This window comes from Chelonoidis abingdonii, chromosome 11 (genome assembly GCF_003597395.2).
Source record: "Chelonoidis abingdonii isolate Lonesome George chromosome 11, CheloAbing_2.0, whole genome shotgun sequence".
NCBI lineage: Eukaryota > Metazoa > Chordata > Testudines > Testudinidae > Chelonoidis > Chelonoidis abingdonii.
This window is the reverse complement of record NC_133779.1, coordinates 27,118,077-27,134,347: the sequence shown is the minus strand read 5'-3', so window position 1 is coordinate 27,134,347 and position 16,271 is coordinate 27,118,077. Positions and strand designations below refer to the sequence as shown.

Here is a 16,271-nt window from a genome sequence, read left to right as displayed (position 1 = left end):
CAAGTTATAAATATTGGCTCTATACTGTCTGTATTTCAAACTTATGCTATGCTTCTGGGTGACACCCCAGAAAAGTTGGTGTCAGCTCTGCCTAGCCAGCTTGATGGCCCACTAAAGACGATCAGCTATACAACTAATAAGCCTTGTAATTCAGCAAAGTATGCAGGGACTTGCCCATGTAACTCCAGACTCCATTTTGCTGTAATTTTCCATAGTAAGGACAAAGAGGTGTTCTTACACCTGGAAAAGACTATAAAAGGCTGATGCCTCATCTCCATCTGGTCTTCAATCCTGCTTCTTACCTCTGGAGAGACTTTGTTACAAACGGAAGCTCTGAACAAAGGACTGATGACCCATCCCAGAAGGGGATGTTCCAGAGACTTAATTTGAACCTGCAGTTTACTCTATCTCTGCTACAAGCCTGAACCAAGAACTGTGCCATTACTGTATGTAATTGATTCCATTTAACTAATTCTTGCTCTCATCTATATTTTTTTCCTTTTATGAATAAACCTTTAGATTTCAGATTCTAAAGGATTGGCAACAGCGTGATGTGTGGGTAAAATCTGATTTGCAGATTGACCTGGGTCTGGGGCTTGGTCCTCTGGGATCGAGAGAACCTCTTTTCTTTAACTGGGGTATTGGTTTTCATAACCATTTGTCCCCATAACGAGTGGCACTGGTGATACTGGGAAACTGGAGTGTCTAAGGGAATTGCTTGCGTGACTTATGGTTAGCCAGTGGAGTAAAACCAAAGTTTTCTGTTTGGCTGGTTTGATTTGCCTTGGTGTGTGTAGAAACCCCAGCCTTGGGCTGTAACTGCCCTGCTTTAAGCAATTTGTCCTGAATTGGCACTCTCAGTTGCATCCTGCCAGAACCAGCATCATTACACTGTAACAGGGCACTTATTTTGGCCAGAGACAAATCTGAGCATTGACCCATGCACACAAGATAGTTCTTGTGCCATTTATTGAACTCCCAATCAGGGTAAATTTGTAGGCCCAATTATTATACCACCACCCTTGCAGAAACTTTCAACCCCAGGGAAGCCAGCCATAAAAGGACCACTCCCCCCGACAGCCAGAATTCCAACTGTTCACACTTCTTCATAGCAAGCAGAACAGATTGTGGAGACTGATGTATCAGCCCCCACCAGTTCTACGTTCAGGCTGATTAGTGCTGAGTGCTGCCTGCCAAGTGGCTGGGCAGTGCTGGTAGCCAAGAGAATTGATTGACATTTGGGGCTGTGCTTTGGGTGAGTTGTTCCTACTTGCATTAGGGATGAAAGAGAGTGTCTGAGTCCCTGCCTGATTAAAGAATGCTGATATTCTGTACGGCTGGCCCTGCTCTGTTGCCTCTGGGTTTGCTCCAGGGGAAGCCCATCACATACCATAGGCCATTGCTGGACTGTATAATAAAAACCTAGCTGAATGAGACTTGGCTGATGCAAGCCCTAACCATATACCTCTCTGGTCTGAGCAGAGAGGTGGTATATTGGATACAGACAGGATGACTTAGGTCACCAGCTCCTTGAGCAGTGTGGATAGATCCTGGTCTCACAGCTCAGGGCAACTGCACCAGAAATCCCCCTCTACTGTCCAGCAAGGCCACTCAGTCATTGGCGCTTCTGTCTTCATCTCTCTCTCTCCTGACCAGAGTATTTCCAGGATGCACAGTCCCCTGACTATGCAGTGAAAGACAGGCACTCTAGGCAGGCTTCTTTTGCCTTCTCTTTGAAGACAGTATACAGTGTAATTGCCACAGGGCAAAGGTACAACCCAGCTCTTCCTAAGCAAGCATATTTTATTTTCAAGGTAAAAGCATCACAGAAAATATATTAAAACAGTAAAAAAACCTGACACACATGCTAATAAACTTACCAGAGATCCCCACCACCCAGCTTCAGCCTGGGCTCTGGCTGGTAAAAGTCCTTCCAGCCCCACCCAGAGGTATTCCTGTTGTTTCAAGTTCCTATTTCACCCCTTTGGCCCTGAAAAGGAACACCCATGAGTAAGAGAGTCACTCATTACTCCGGCTGGCTCTTTGACAAGCGTGAATAGATAATCAACCAGTCTTTGTTCAAAGTGCAGTTTTAAAAGGATGAATTTGGGGTGGATCATTTGCATACCCCTCACCCCCAAGTATTGTCTGGGAAATCCACTTCCCACATATTGTTCCAAAACATCCTTTGAAGTTCCTAACATCTCCTAGAGAGTGCATCAATCCTGCCTTCCCTTTAAAGTAGTTCTATACAATCCCACAAGAGTAAACAAACATTTGCATTTCAATACAATGGATTCCCACAATATTTAAACTTAATTCCATAAGGTTTAGCCAGGATATTGTCATCTCTCTCACACTTGGGTCATAGAACAATAGCTCATTTCCTGTAATAAGAAGTATTACAATGTAACAGAATGGCTAGTGTCTTTATACCCCATTGGATGGGACCAGACCTGCTCACCTGTGCACTACAGGCCCTACGCTACTCACAGATAGCAGAGATTCTCTCTTAACTGAAGTGGCAGGGGGCTGAGCTTTTGGAACAGAAGGGCCTAGGTTTTATCTGCACTGTCACCATGTGGTGTCCCGTGGTTGCTGTGTTTAGAACAGCCATGATACAAAATCTGTGCTAACTCCATTTTGTAATAGTTATTTGAACCACCACTGGAGGGCATTTGGGGCACACTTGAAGCTACATTGCAACCTCCTAAGGATTCTGGCTCAGACCTGCCTCCAGCCTTTGCTTTGGGCCTTACAGAGGCAGAGTATTTTGCAGTAACTTTGTCTTTATCTAAACCGACAATGCAAAATTCATCCTCAGGGTAACTCTGCTGACCTCTAGCCGTCAGGAAAGGCCTAGTGTATGTAACAGTGAAGAAATCAGATGCTATAGAAAGTACTCCTAAAATCCTCTTGCTTGTAGGCTTTCAGCACCATCCCAGAGAATGCCTAGGGAGGGACATAATTCTCTGGTTCTGTAGGAAGGTGTTACAGTGTGACTGGCTCCCTTAAGAGGGAGTAGGGTCCAATGCACCTGGGACTGATTAACTTCCTGGTTCCCAATAGGAACAGAGCTTAAGACAGGGCACCTGGGCCTTATAGATGGTGATGTGACAGATTTCTGTAACCAATCTGCCTGAGGCATCAGGTGATCAGGCTGAGGCCACAGGATCGGCAGGGGAGGGGATGAAGGAGCATACCAAGTTTTAAAGCTTTATTAATAAAATAACAGCAGTGAGTATTGGGACTACTCTCACATTACTCAAAGGAAGCTAGAAAGCATTAGTATCCCAGCCCTAACCCACTTTCATACTCACACACGTCCCACCCAAGGCTGGCCAAGCCTGGGTGTAATGTAAGAAGAAGAGGGGGAGGGGTGGAAGGGAATTCTTGCCCCGTGCACGGGTTGTCCAGGGTCCGCTGCGATCTCCTTCTTGCTTTGGCTCTTGGGAGGGTTTTAAGTCCTGGGTTCCTTAGGGGATGTGTAGCGAGGCGGTGTGGCTCCCCTCCTCCCCAGGGAGGGTTGAGCCCCGTCAGACACCTAAGGGGGCGGGGCCACAGAGCAGTGAGCCCGCCCCTCAGGGGGTTAGGAGGCGACCCGGAAGTATAAAAGCCAGCTGTCAGCACTCATTTAGAGCCCAGCCGCCATTGGGAGTAGACCTGCCAGAAGGTGCTTGTGAGTGGGACACTGCTGAGGCCCAGGGCCGGTGCCCTGACTGGCCAGAGCTTCCCTGCGCCCGCTACAACAAGGAGTTGCCGGAGCCGCCTCGTCCCTGCGGCTACCCCGAGGAACCCCCGGACCAGGCTTGGCCAGACTTCCCAGAGGTACTGCTGGACCTACTGCCCAGCCCTGGCCGGGGGGAGCCCATGCTACTAGACTTCCCAGGGGCTGACGCCACAGGTCAGGTAAACCCAGAGGGGGAGACTGGAAGTAGCCCGGGGGCAGCTGACTCCAGTCAGGCTGCAAGTATACCTGAACCCATGTCAATGTGTTGCGGTCAGGAATCCCACTGACCGTCAGTGGTGACAGTCGCTATTAGGGACCCTGGGCTGGAATGCAGTGGAGTGGGTGGGCGGGCCTGCGTTCCCCCTGCCACCCGTACCTGGGTGGCAGAATCCCCCTCTCCCCAGCCTAAGGAGGCCATTTAGTCTACTGGTGACTGCTCAACCGTGAGCCAAGAGGGACTGAGCAATTGTAACTGTGTGTTGGTGCCCCACCCGAACCAAGGGCTGGGCCCCCTTTAACTGTGCCACTGCTCGGTCCTGCCTAAAGGGCTCGAGCCGCCTGAACTGTTGACTGCTCAACCCTAAGCCACGAGGGCCTGAGCCTCTATAACTTTGTATTCATTGCCCCGCCCTATAGCAGAAGGCCGGAGCCCAAGCGACTGTGCAGCAGCGCTCAGCCCTGAAGACAGAGGCTGCCTCAGACAACGTGTGTCGAGGCCGGTGTGGCTCCCCTCCTCCCTAGGGAGGGTCGAGCCCCGGCCGTGCACCTTTACAGGATGTTTTCGTCTAGGGCCTTCTGTTCCTGGTGCTCTTACTACCAGTCCAAACCAGCTCGCTGTGGTCTCCTCAGCTTCCCAAAACACCCCAGCTCCAGAGGCTTTGTTTTCCCTCCTGTTGGCCTTCACCATTTCATTCGCTCTCAGTGCTATCTCTGCAGCCCTGCTCAACTTCATTGCCTTCTCACAGCTAGGTAGCTGCAGATTTGTTGTCGCGCCCATTACCTTAGACTGGAGCCAGCATCTTATCTTCACACAAAGCTAGCTGAAGTGTTGAGTTAACCCGTTCTCTGCTCTTTTTTCTCCTTCCCCCTCTTGGCCTCTCGCTCCCTGCAAGGGAATCTTCCATTCCACCTTTGACCTCCCTCCCCTACCCCACCCCACCAAATGCCTTGCAGTGCTTACAACCACATTAGCAACATACAATGCTGATCTGCCTCCCCATGGAACCATGAGGGAGGGAGTCCTTGGGCCTGTGACAGTGAGAGAGGGAGACAGTAGCTGAGTCAGTAGAGGAAAGGGATAGAGCAGAGCTGCCTGAGAAGGCAAAATTCAGAAGAGGGAGAAATAGGATCAGCAGAAGGTAGCTGGCACCATTGGGAAAAACAAAAACTGAAGAAAGTGTTGGTGAAGCCTGGGCAGAGCTGGGGAACCCTGCTGAACTGTAGGAGCTTATGCAGGGGCCCCTAGGATCCAGAGGAAGAACCTGCCTGGTTCAAGGCAGTTGAGCCTGAGGAAAGAGGGTTGATGCTAGCAGGTGGATCCAGAAGCAGGGATAGGACTTTTGGGCAGGGAGCCTAGGGGAGTGGAACATCACAAGAAGCCCCCTTGCAGTAAGGGCTGCAGGCAGCTGAGCCCAGAACCAGGTTGGTCTTGGAGGGATGTTCCTACTCAGGGGCAGGGAGGCCTTGGGTGTGGAATGCTGTGGGGAAGCTCTCTTGCAGGAGACCAGACTTGGATTGAGGAAAGGGAGCCTGTTCATGTGGCTACCCAGGGAGGCTTGTGCTGTCAACCTCAGGAACCTGTGGTGTCAGTGGGAAAGGGGCCTGGAAGGTCAGGGCTGTGGGAATGGATCGGTCTCTGTCCAAACAAGAAATTCTCAGTGATGTGTCAGAAAATCAGGTACAGTCATGGGGAGATGATTCAGACCTATCTCTTTTCAGAGTGTCTTGTGCCAAAAGCTGTTACTCCAGCTGTCAGTGACCCCTCTCCTCCTTGTCATCAGGCATAGACTCACCCAGTGGCGCCCCCTGCTGGTCGTCTCAGGAATTAGCTCACCAGTCATCAGAGCGCCTGCTGCAGGCCAAGTATACCACCTGTTGCTGGCCCCCACATGCCTCCCAGACCCCGGTGCTCTTGTCTTGGTGCTGCTCCCCTGGCAGTACCCCACTCTCTGGGTTTCCCCACCCAGGGGAACCCCCACCCCCTATCCCCACATCACCTCAGTCGTAGCTACTGCTAGTCACGGTCTGTGCCCTGGGGCAGGCTGCAGTCTATCAGTCAATCATCACAGGCAACAAGGGGTTTGGACTGGTTGCCTTTACCCACCCAACCCCAATACCTATGTGGGCCTAGGACCAGGCCCTACAGCCTGGGGAGTTGCTGGCCTAGGGCTTCCCAGCCCCGCCTCACTCTAGGTCCCCAGGTGAGTTCCACAGCAGCCAGACTGTCTCTCCAGTCTGAGTGAGACTGCTCAGTTCCTGGCTGTCCAAGCCTTCTTATAAGGCCTAGTTCCTCAGTTTGGGGCATAGTTTGGCTCTCTGCCACAGCCCGAGCCCTCTACAGGGCTTTTCCAACCCCTTCAGGCCTGGAGCGGGTGTTCACCCCACTGCACTCCTTCTAGGGAAGAGCCAGGGAGGAAATACCGTAACTCTGCTCCAAAGGCTGCAGACTGAATCCTGCTCACTGCATGCAGTCAAAAGGAACTAAACTAAAGGGACCCAACTGCTCTTTCCCCGGTCTCAGCCCAGCCACAGGCTGACTTTGACATTGCATAAATAACTTCACCACTGCTGCATTTCGACACTACCTATTGTCCTTTTCCAAGATGCAACCACTTCATTGTCTTGGCATTTATTGTAAGTCCAAGTGAACTACACCAATGTTCCAAGATACATTTGAATTAATAATGATATTCTTTGCTGTCTAGACATCATATGATGTCTTCTCCATAACGTAAATCACCAGCAACCCACCACAGAGGATGTTTTTCAAAGTGCTATAAAATCCACATGTATAATCAAATTATCTTGAAAGTTGATGTGCCTCACTGGGATGTGGGGAAGGGTTAGTGCTGCAAATTTGGGATTACTGGGTCAAGATATTCTTGAGATACAGCACCTAGGTTCAGTAAAATTTGCTGATGTTTGTAACTTTTTGTGCACATCTCCATGGCTCAAACTATGGCATTGCATCAGCCTAAGATTATCCAATCAGATTTGAAATCAGCTTGTGTCTGGCACCCAGGTCCATAGCAGAGAAGCAATATTGGAAAAAGTTATTAGCAAGTCTGTCCACCTCAGTAAATTGGCAAGCATCTCAGAAACAGATCTATGTCTGTGTCACAAGCCAGGCTGTGTGTGCTATGGTCACAGCTGTGTACAGGCAGGTCAGAATGTGCTATTATCCCTTGGCAGCTTAGGGACCAGACAGTAGACCTCAACTTGAGCCTTCAGGGAGTGAGAGTTCAAGTCCTCCCGCTTGCAGATTCCTGAGAATGTCAGGTGTATACTGTACTATTCTCTACTACGGCTCAGTTGAGAACTTTGCCCCAAATGCAGGCAGTGTTATGGAGAAGTGTATGACTTCCATAGTTCAGGGAGAGTGGAGCTCGCTGTTGAACAGCTGATTTTTCCATGTGCTGTAAAAGTCATGTGCAGTTAGAGCTTGTCCTGAAAATACGTGTAACAAGGTTGGGACTCACCACCCAGCACCTCCTGCTGGTTGTCTCCAGGAATTAGCTCAGTCCAGTGGAGTGCCCTCTCCAGGTGTCCTGCCTGTCATCTTGCCGTTGGTTGGCATCTGAGCCCGTGTCATCCTTTTCCGGTCAACTGCCCTCCGGCAGTGCCCCTCAGTCCATCCACACCCCCTTCCGGGGGGACAGAGGGGAGTGATCAGCAGTCCTTTTACACCTCAGCCACCATATCCAACCACATCCCCAAAGTCTAATCCCTCTTGACAGGGAACTGGCATAGTCTGTGATGGCCACTCCCTATGGCCGATGGCTGGGTGTACTGCGGGGGCGGGGGGGAACCCAGGCCTGCCCTCTACTCTAGGTCCCAGCCCAGCGACCCTCTGGCAGCAGCCTCACTGTCCTCCTTCTCTCTCCTCATCTGTCCACTTCCCTAGGCCGCTTCACCTATAGCCCCTTGCACCCACTAGGCCCTTCCCTTCAGGTCCTGCAGGCTATGGGCTAGAGCTCCCTTCTGCTATCCACAATGCTAGTTTCCCAGCTCTGGAGACTAACCTTCCCCTATCAAATGGCAGGGACAGACTGACTGCTCCCTTCCTGGGCAGCCTTTATATAGGGCCAAGCTGAGCCCTCACTGGCTGTCTCCAATCTTGGCTCCCAATAAACCCTTCTCTAATCAGCTGCCTGTGTCCACAGACACACTGGCCTGCTGCAGCCCACACTCTCAGGGAGTGGGGCAGTAGCCCCACTACAATAGGTATACAACAGGAGTAATGATAAATGTTCTGGTACACATGTGAGGTCATTTGAAGCAGGGATTCCTGGGAAACAGCCCCCACCACTCCAAAAAATAGCTGCTTTTAAAATTTTTGGTGTCTTATAACTTTTTTTAAACAGAACTACAGAAATATAATAAATAAGGCCTCCCTCCTTGTAAAGTGTATGTCACTGCCCTGCCCCGAGCTCATCTATTTAGCGGCACCAAGAAGCAATTTAGAAATATTTCCAAAGTTATAACACAGCAAGAGCTTTTACAGCCAGTTCTCATCTCTGGAAGCTCTTGTTTCTTCAGAAAATCCTCAGTAAGTGACACAACTTGAGTAACGTACTCACTTGATGGCTTAGGGGAATAAATGTTGCCCAGAGGCTCATGAGTCTGAGAATCATGGGTTTTAGGTTGACCTGGGAGAAACTTTTTCAGCAAATAGAGAATTCACTGAAAAATACATTTGACATGAACTGACTACTGTGGCAAGGCACCTTCTCGGTCTTCCCAGCCTCTGCTGCTTTTAGCCCTGGTGAGACAGGCTTGGGTAATGTGGCCCCTTGGGACACAGGGGAAGTCTGTTCCTTTTCTCCACCAGTACTTTTTAGAGTATTTTTCTCCCTTGTGGGACAGAATATTGCCTCTCCTCCTGGTGAGGCTTACTGTCTTGCTGCTCCTAACCTCCTGGCAGCAGGACTTCTTCTCTTCTCCCAGGGAGGGTTTAAAAAGGTCTCAGGCAGCCCTTAGATGGGATCAGCTGATCCTAATTAACCTCAGGTAGCTCCCTCTCAGCTGATTCTAACTGATACCTTGGTAACCGCTTCTCAGCTGAACCTGATTGACCCATAGTTCGCCCCCAGTTGATGGGGAGGAGGGCATTTTAACCCTCTGAGACTGATTTCTACCCCTCCCTTGCAGCTATCTGTCCTGAGTTTATCACACTACACAATGTCACCCAAAATATTTTGTGGGACTGAGCTGGTTAGAAGAGGAGGTGCCTTCCTTTTAACCTTTAGCCTAGTGGTTAGGGCACTCACGTGCATTCAATTCCCTCCCTCTCACTCCTACTGTGGAGATAGAATTTGAACACAGACCTGCCCCACCCCTCAGATGTATGTCACAAATGAGTGCCCAAATAACTGGGCTAGGGGATATTCTGCAGCACCCTCTCAATCTCTCCTGTGGAAGCTGTTCCACTGTGTATAAATAATTAAATTGTCCTTGGAGAAGGGACCTGAGTCATCCACATCCTCAGTGAGTGGGCCACCACCAGGCTATAGCATTATTCTAACTTGCTGTCTCTCAAGCCCAATGACTATTCCTTGTCATTCACAGTGGTCATTCATAATGACTATTCACTCCATGAAGTGCCACTATGAATGACAACGAATAGTCATTCAGCTGGAGAGACCAAGCATACGTCTAAGGCCTTGTCTACACTACAGACTTTTGTCGACGCAAGTTACGCTGACATCCAGCTACCGCTGTAATTAAACTACCATTACATGCCCACACAATGTTCCTTGTGTCAGTGGAGTGCATCCACAATAGCACCTGCTAGGGTGACCACATGAGAGATGTGAAATATCGGGACAGGGGGCGGGGGTGTGTGTGTGCTGGTGGAGCAACAAAAAAAAAAACAACCACCAAGAGATGGCGGCGAAGGAAAAAACAAAAGCAAAAACAGCCAAGAGCTGCCGGAACATAGGAAAAATTGGTGGGGGCTGAGCACCCACTGGCAGCTCCACGCCCCACCCCCCTGCACTAGCTCGCCTTTGCTCTGCCTCTGCCTCCACCTCCCCTGAGCTGGCTGCCACATCCTGCTTCTCCCTCCAGTCCTTGCGCCACCATACAGCTGATTAGCACAAGCCTGGGAGGGAGGGGTGAGCAGGAGGAATGCGGTGTGCTTAGGGAAGAGGCGGGGCCAGGGCAGGGATCTGGGGAGGGATCCAATCGGGCAGTGAGGGGGCAGGGATTTCACAGGGGATCCAAGGGGGAGGGAGGGGCAGATTCAGGGTGGGGCTGGGGGGGCACGAGCCCCCTCTGCCTGTGCGCCGGAGGGCAAAATATTGGGACAATTCGAACATCGGTCGGGACGCGGGACAAACAAGTAAATATTGGGACAGTTCTGCCAAAATCGGGACATCTAGTCACCCTACCTATTGCAATGATACAGAGAGCTGTGCACTGTGGGTAGCTACCCCACTGTGCAACTGGCCACAGGATGCTTCGAGAAGGGTTTGCAATGCCACTTAGGGGCAGGTACAGCGTCACATAACGAAGGTTTCTCAATTCCATCACTCCACGGGAATTCTACTAGATTGTCAGCTGGTTTTCAACTGCCCTGGTAACCTGCGAGCCAGCCAGCTCTGTCAAAAAGCATGGATCCTGCACTGCTGTTCAGCATTGTGCTGTGCATTATGAACACAAAGCTATAAGAGGAGCCCAACGGGAGGCTATTCGGCTGAGGGATGCCTTGAAGGAGAATATTAACACTGAGCCACAGTAATGTGTGTTGCTGTAGCGTGCTGAGCTTGGCATTGTTTGTTTGCACCGTGCTAGGAAACGTGTAATGATTGCTGTGTGTGCCCAAAAAGTAACACATTGTAAATCACGTTTTAAAGTAGCACTCGGTAATATGCCAACTGATATTGCTGAACACTAACACAAGAAACCCACAGAAGTGTGTGTGTGGCGGGGGGAAGTGTGTGACAGTGTGTGTGCGTGCATCAGCATGCTGTCTCTAAGTTCAGACAGCAGCCGGAAGCAACTAATCCTGAGATAGAAGCTGGTGCACAGACAGCAGGTGTCCACCTGTGCTCACACCCCAGCTCAGCAGAGACAGGTACACCACTGGGGCGAGGGGGACAGCTCAACATCAGCCCTTACCTCCCTCCCTGAATCTGCACAGCACCAATCTCTTCCCCCAGCAGCAGCCCGCATTGCCTGCCTGCCGTTGTGATGGTAGTGCAGGGAGGGCAGGATTCCATATTAATGTGATGATTTTGTGATTCCCTCCAAGTTCTCCCACAGCCTCCTCTCCCCACAGACCAAGGAGATCCACCCTCTCCTATGCAGTCCAGGCAGGAGTGTGTTTGCTGCTCTAGCCAGCATGCTCAGGTTGGCAATAGCCATGTGAGCTCTCCGTGCTGAGCAGTTTCAGAAATTCCTGGGGCTTTGAAAAGAGAAGGGTGCACGGCTGTGTAGCTGGATGCAGGGCAGCAGAGTTCAAACCAGCGAGCTGAGTGGTCACGGTGGACATTGTGGGATACCTCCTGGAGGCCAGTTATGGTGATGTAATGAATGCAGTGTCTACACTGATGCTTTGGCTATCTAACTTTGCCACAAAAAGCTCTACGTCTCTCATTGCGGTAGTTTTGTCAGCATTGCAGGGGAGTTAAATTGGCAGGAGGCGCAAGGTCGTGTGTACACCGCCACTGTTCTGTCATTGAAAGCTGCCTTTTGCTGACAAAACTGTGTAGTGTAGACAAGGCCTAAGGCTCGGTCGACCTATATCACTATCTACACTACAGTCTTGCTCCCACCGATGTAAGTGCCCTGCTACACCAACATAACTCCATTTCCATGAGAGGCTTAGACCTTATGTCAGTGTAGTTAGGGAAACAGTGTCTGCGTAGACAGTGTTCCTTACATTGGCTGTTATTCTTGTGAATTTCACGGCTTCTGCGGTGCTTATAAGTCCACCAATCATAGATTGACTTACGACTGTAGTGTAGACATTCCCTAGGAATGGCTAAGCCAGATGGCTAGGAGACTCGTCTATGATTCTGGAGACAAGTTCAAGTCTGCTCCGATGACTAGTTAGTTAGTTAGTTATAAAGAGTGGAATAGCTTCAACAGGAGAGATTGAGAGCTGCTGCTCCTCCCATTCCCATCATCATCATCGTCATGTTTCCATTATGCCTTTGGTGTTTAGAGCAGCAATGAAGCTCCTCCACTTCTGTCTGTTTCTAGCAAGTCTTTCAATGGTTCCCCAGCGGTGCCTCAGGTTTTTCACCTCGGCTTCCACAGCTCTTTGCCCTGTTGTTTTTGGGTGGCCTCGTTCTCGCTTCCCTTCAGGTGTCCATCTTATTGCCATTCTGGTGATGGAATTAGTTTCCATCAAAAGGACATGGTTAATCCCTCTCCAACGCCTTCTGGCAATGATGGTGCTCATATCCTCTTGGCTCCATTGTGTCAATAGATCTTGGTTTGGGATTGTTCTGGGCCAAAAGATACAGAGGATTTTTCTGAGGCAGGTTGTATGGAATGAAGACAGTTTGGACATGTCATACCTCCTCATTCCCCAGCATTCTGCACTATAAAGTAATGTTGAAAGTAGGCAGCTCTGATAAATCTTGAGTTTGGGTTTGGTGATGTATTTTGATGCTTTCTAGGCGGTATTTAAGCTTCTTAAGATTGATTTTGTTCCGGATGTCCGGCTCGTTCCACCATCCTGGCTGATGGTGCTGCCCTAGTATATGAACCTACACTGGCGAGAACATAATCCTCTATCCGTACTGGTGATGGGGAGGCAATATTAAATGTCATGATATTGGTCTTATTGTGGTTGATTTTCAGTCCAGTTTGCTGGCTGAATGTGTTGAGTCGAGTTGTTTTTTCCTGTATATGGTGTTGGGTATATGATAGGAGAGCGAGATCATCTGTGAAGTTCAGGTCTTCAAGGGAAAGAAGTGTGTCCATTTAATGCCTCCTGGCATATCGTCTGTTGTATGCTGCATTACCCAGTTGATGGCAATGCTGAAGAGGACTGCAGACATGACACATCCCTGACATACTCCTGTTTTGACTTCAAAACTGAGCTCACTAAGATCAACACTGCACGTAAAGTTGGAATAGAAGCTTTTGATTATGTTGATTACATGGAGAGGGATTCCTTGTGCCCGCAGAATGTGCTGTAGGCTGGTCCTCTGAATGCTATCAAAAACCTTCTCAAAATCTATTAAGTTTATGGAGAGGTGCCATTGCCATTCTAAGCACTGTTCTATTATTTTTCGTAGAGTGAAGATTTTGATCTGTGCTTCCAAGCCCTTTCTGAAAACCGGCTTCCTCTTTTCTGAGAACGCTATCAACTGCCTCTGAAGTACACTGGACTATGATCTTACACAATACACCCCTACCTCGATATAATGCGGTCCTTGGGAGCCAAAAAAAATCTTACCACGTTATAGGTGAAACAGCGTTATATCGAACTTGCTTTAATCCACCGGAGTGTGCAACCCCGTCCCCCCAGAGCACTGCTTTACCACATTATATCCGAATTTGTGTTACATCAGGTTGCGTTATATCGGGGTAGAGGTGTACTTTGCTTGGCACAGAAAAAAGTGTGATCCCACGCCAGTTATTACAAACATGGAGAGTTCCTTTCTTTGGTATCTTCACTATAACACCGTCGGTCCTCAGCTTTTCCCTTTCCCAGACTGATGTAAATAGAAACAGAATTGAACCTGGAAGGTTCAATAGAGGGGCCAGAATAGATGCTGCTAACTCAGGATTTAGTTTGAACAATTCCACATTCAAGTTATCCTTGCTAGGAGCTTGCCCATTTTTAAAGGATTTGATGGCTTGAATGATTTCTTCCTCAGCTGACGTGTCTGTGTTGATATTAAGATCTTCTCCTGTCTCCTGGATGTTTGCTTTCTCTTTAGATGGCTCCGTGTTGTCTGGTGTCCCTGTCTAGTCAGGGTAGGACAGCTTGCTGGCTCTATCCCAGAGTCTGTATTGGTGGCGGCTTTTTGCTCCTGACAGGTTCAATCATACCGGATTGGTCTTTTGTGGAGCATGCAAGATTGTCTCTTTCACCAACAGAAGTTAATACAATAAAAAATATGACCCCATCCTCCTTATCTGTCATATCTTGGGGCCAACATGGTTACAACTAACCTGAAAACAACTTGGAACTGAAAAATCAGTTACTTGCTCAGCTCTGGTCCTGTGTACACTTGTGCTCTCAAACAGCCTTTTTCTTGGTGTCTCCTTCTGTGAGTGAGTTCTGGGTGACATTTCAAGGGGAGTTCAGCACTCTACAAACATACTCCAAAGTCTCTCCCCATCTATCTGAGTCCCACCTGGGATGGCTCGGTGGGCAACACTGCATGTGGAATATGAAGCCTGGATGGTGCCAGCTTACTGAACTCCTGCCAGGCATCACTAGGCAGGACAGACCAGGTTTGCACTGAGAATTGGAAACAGGTATGCTCAGTGCACACTACAGATGCACTGTGCTGAGTTTAGGGTTGGGAGCTGAGAATGGGCATGTTCAGTGTATGCCACAGGCTCTGAGACCAGAGACGGTGACTAAACAGGCTCTGTGTATGCTATAGGCATGAGATCAAGATGGTGGGAGGAGCATATTCATTGAGGTGTTGTGACAGGCTGTACTGATCTCAATGGGGTGTTCCCATTCAGGTGCGAACATCCCATTGAGTTGAATGGGACACCTCCCACCTCTGCAATCTTCCAGTGTTGCAGAGGGTTGTGCAGAGCCCCTTCTGCTTACACTAGCCCCAAAGGAAGAGTGAGGTCTGGGGTCTCCCTATCCCCTACCACCCCTAACTGGTGGATGTGCTCCTCAAAGCCCATCAATTACCACATTCCTTCCCCCCTGCCCTGCTGGGTGCAGGAAGGGGCTAGGACAGCAAAGCTGTCAGTGGGTGAGGTGTGCACAGGAACATACCTTTCATTCCCCACCACAGCTGCCTCTCATGCCACATCACTAACAGTACTTCACCAAAAAGCAAAGGAAACTCACCAACAAAAGCCATTGTTAACACAGAATTCAGCTTGCCTAGCACTGCCTTGTACTCTTCCACAATGCAGGGGGCTAAACTTAACCCTATGGAAACCAGGCAATAGATTCTCCCACACCTTGCCCCCACACAACCTTAACTCTGTCCTCTTTGGCTGATGCCCCTACTTGTCCCTGTCAGAGATCATAGCCCCAGAGCCATAAGCAGGGCAGCAGCCCAGGGTGCAAACCCCCTCAAAGTGCAAAGCTACAGGGGCAGAAAAATGGGGCCCAGAAGGGCTTGTTGGGGCCAGCCATGGGTGATAATTGGAGGGCATACCGGGGCATTGCCCTCATCTGTACACATGTCCCAGCCTCCAGAGCCTGCCAGAATCACTCCTCCCTCAGCAGCAATGCACACACAATCTGACATCCATAGCCAAGTCCCCTCAGTGCACAGTGGAAGGGGAGGGCAGCCAGGTCTCCAGAGGCTCTCTCCCTCCCAGTCTCGGCACTCCTGTTCCCCTGCATGCCCACGCACCATGGAGCAGGGCCAGATGAACTCCTGGGTAGCTAGGGTGGGGCGCGGGAGAGGGGGTGGTGCATCCAAAGGCGAGTGAAACTTCCCCACAAGGGCTTAGTGGCTAGAAACTCCCTGGGAACTCCGGGCAGCTCACAGGGGAGCAGCTGCTGCAGCCAGGGGCCAGGGGCCAGGGGAAAGCCCAGCCCCATGCTGCCCTGGAAACTCCAGGGAGAACATCAGGGGCTCACAGCGGAGCAGCAGCACCAGGAGCAAGGGAAAAGCCTGGCCCCAAACTGTCCCGAGCCAGGTACCAGCTCCAGGAGCCATGTGGCTGTCCTGAGCGGGCAGACCATTGCCCAGAAGCTGAAGGGAAGCCCCTGGCTGATAAGATGTGGCTGGACACTTTGGGGGACTACATAGGGCAACACTGGGTACTGTTCCCCTGCATGCCCACGCACCATGGAACAGACCCTGCTGCCATACCAGCTGGGGGCTCACAAAATTTCCTCCTTCATCCTCTGGGGCCCCTTGAGTTTTTGTTTCTGTTTAGATGTTCTGTTTAGAAATTTAGCTAGATTTAACAAAACAAAACAATACCAAATGCCCAAACCTGAAATGAAATTGTTTTGGTTTTGGTCACTAACCCCCCATAATCACTTATTTGCCCATGTCTACTGCTATAGAACTTCGTTGATATTTGACAATGATAGTTAAACATTTTCTGTTTTCCCCTAAATTTTCCATTTTTGTGTTCCTCTGAGTTCCAGCCTGTGGCTGGAACCATAACCAAAATAATAAAATGATAGTGGGAAACAGAC

General features: G+C 49.8%; 1 protein-coding gene and 1 long non-coding RNA gene across 3 annotated transcripts in view; both read right to left on the bottom strand.

Moving 5' to 3' along the window:
- LOC142047451 (uncharacterized) overlaps positions 1-16,271 on the bottom strand; it is a 390,762-nt gene that overhangs the window by 77,716 nt on the left and 296,775 nt on the right. The gene's annotated exons all lie outside the window — the stretch shown is intronic.
- The window catches only part of LOC116822589 (excitatory amino acid transporter 1-like), a 138,467-nt gene that overhangs the window by 70,903 nt on the left and 51,293 nt on the right, over positions 1-16,271 (bottom strand). The window contains exon 3 of one of the 2 annotated variants that reach the window (XM_032776573.2): positions 1,881-1,990. The exons of the other annotated variant lie outside the window; for it this stretch is intronic. The gene's annotated coding sequence lies outside the window, so the exon portion shown is untranslated. The remainder of the gene's footprint in view (positions 1-1,880; positions 1,991-16,271) is intronic. 2 annotated transcript variants of the gene reach the window in all.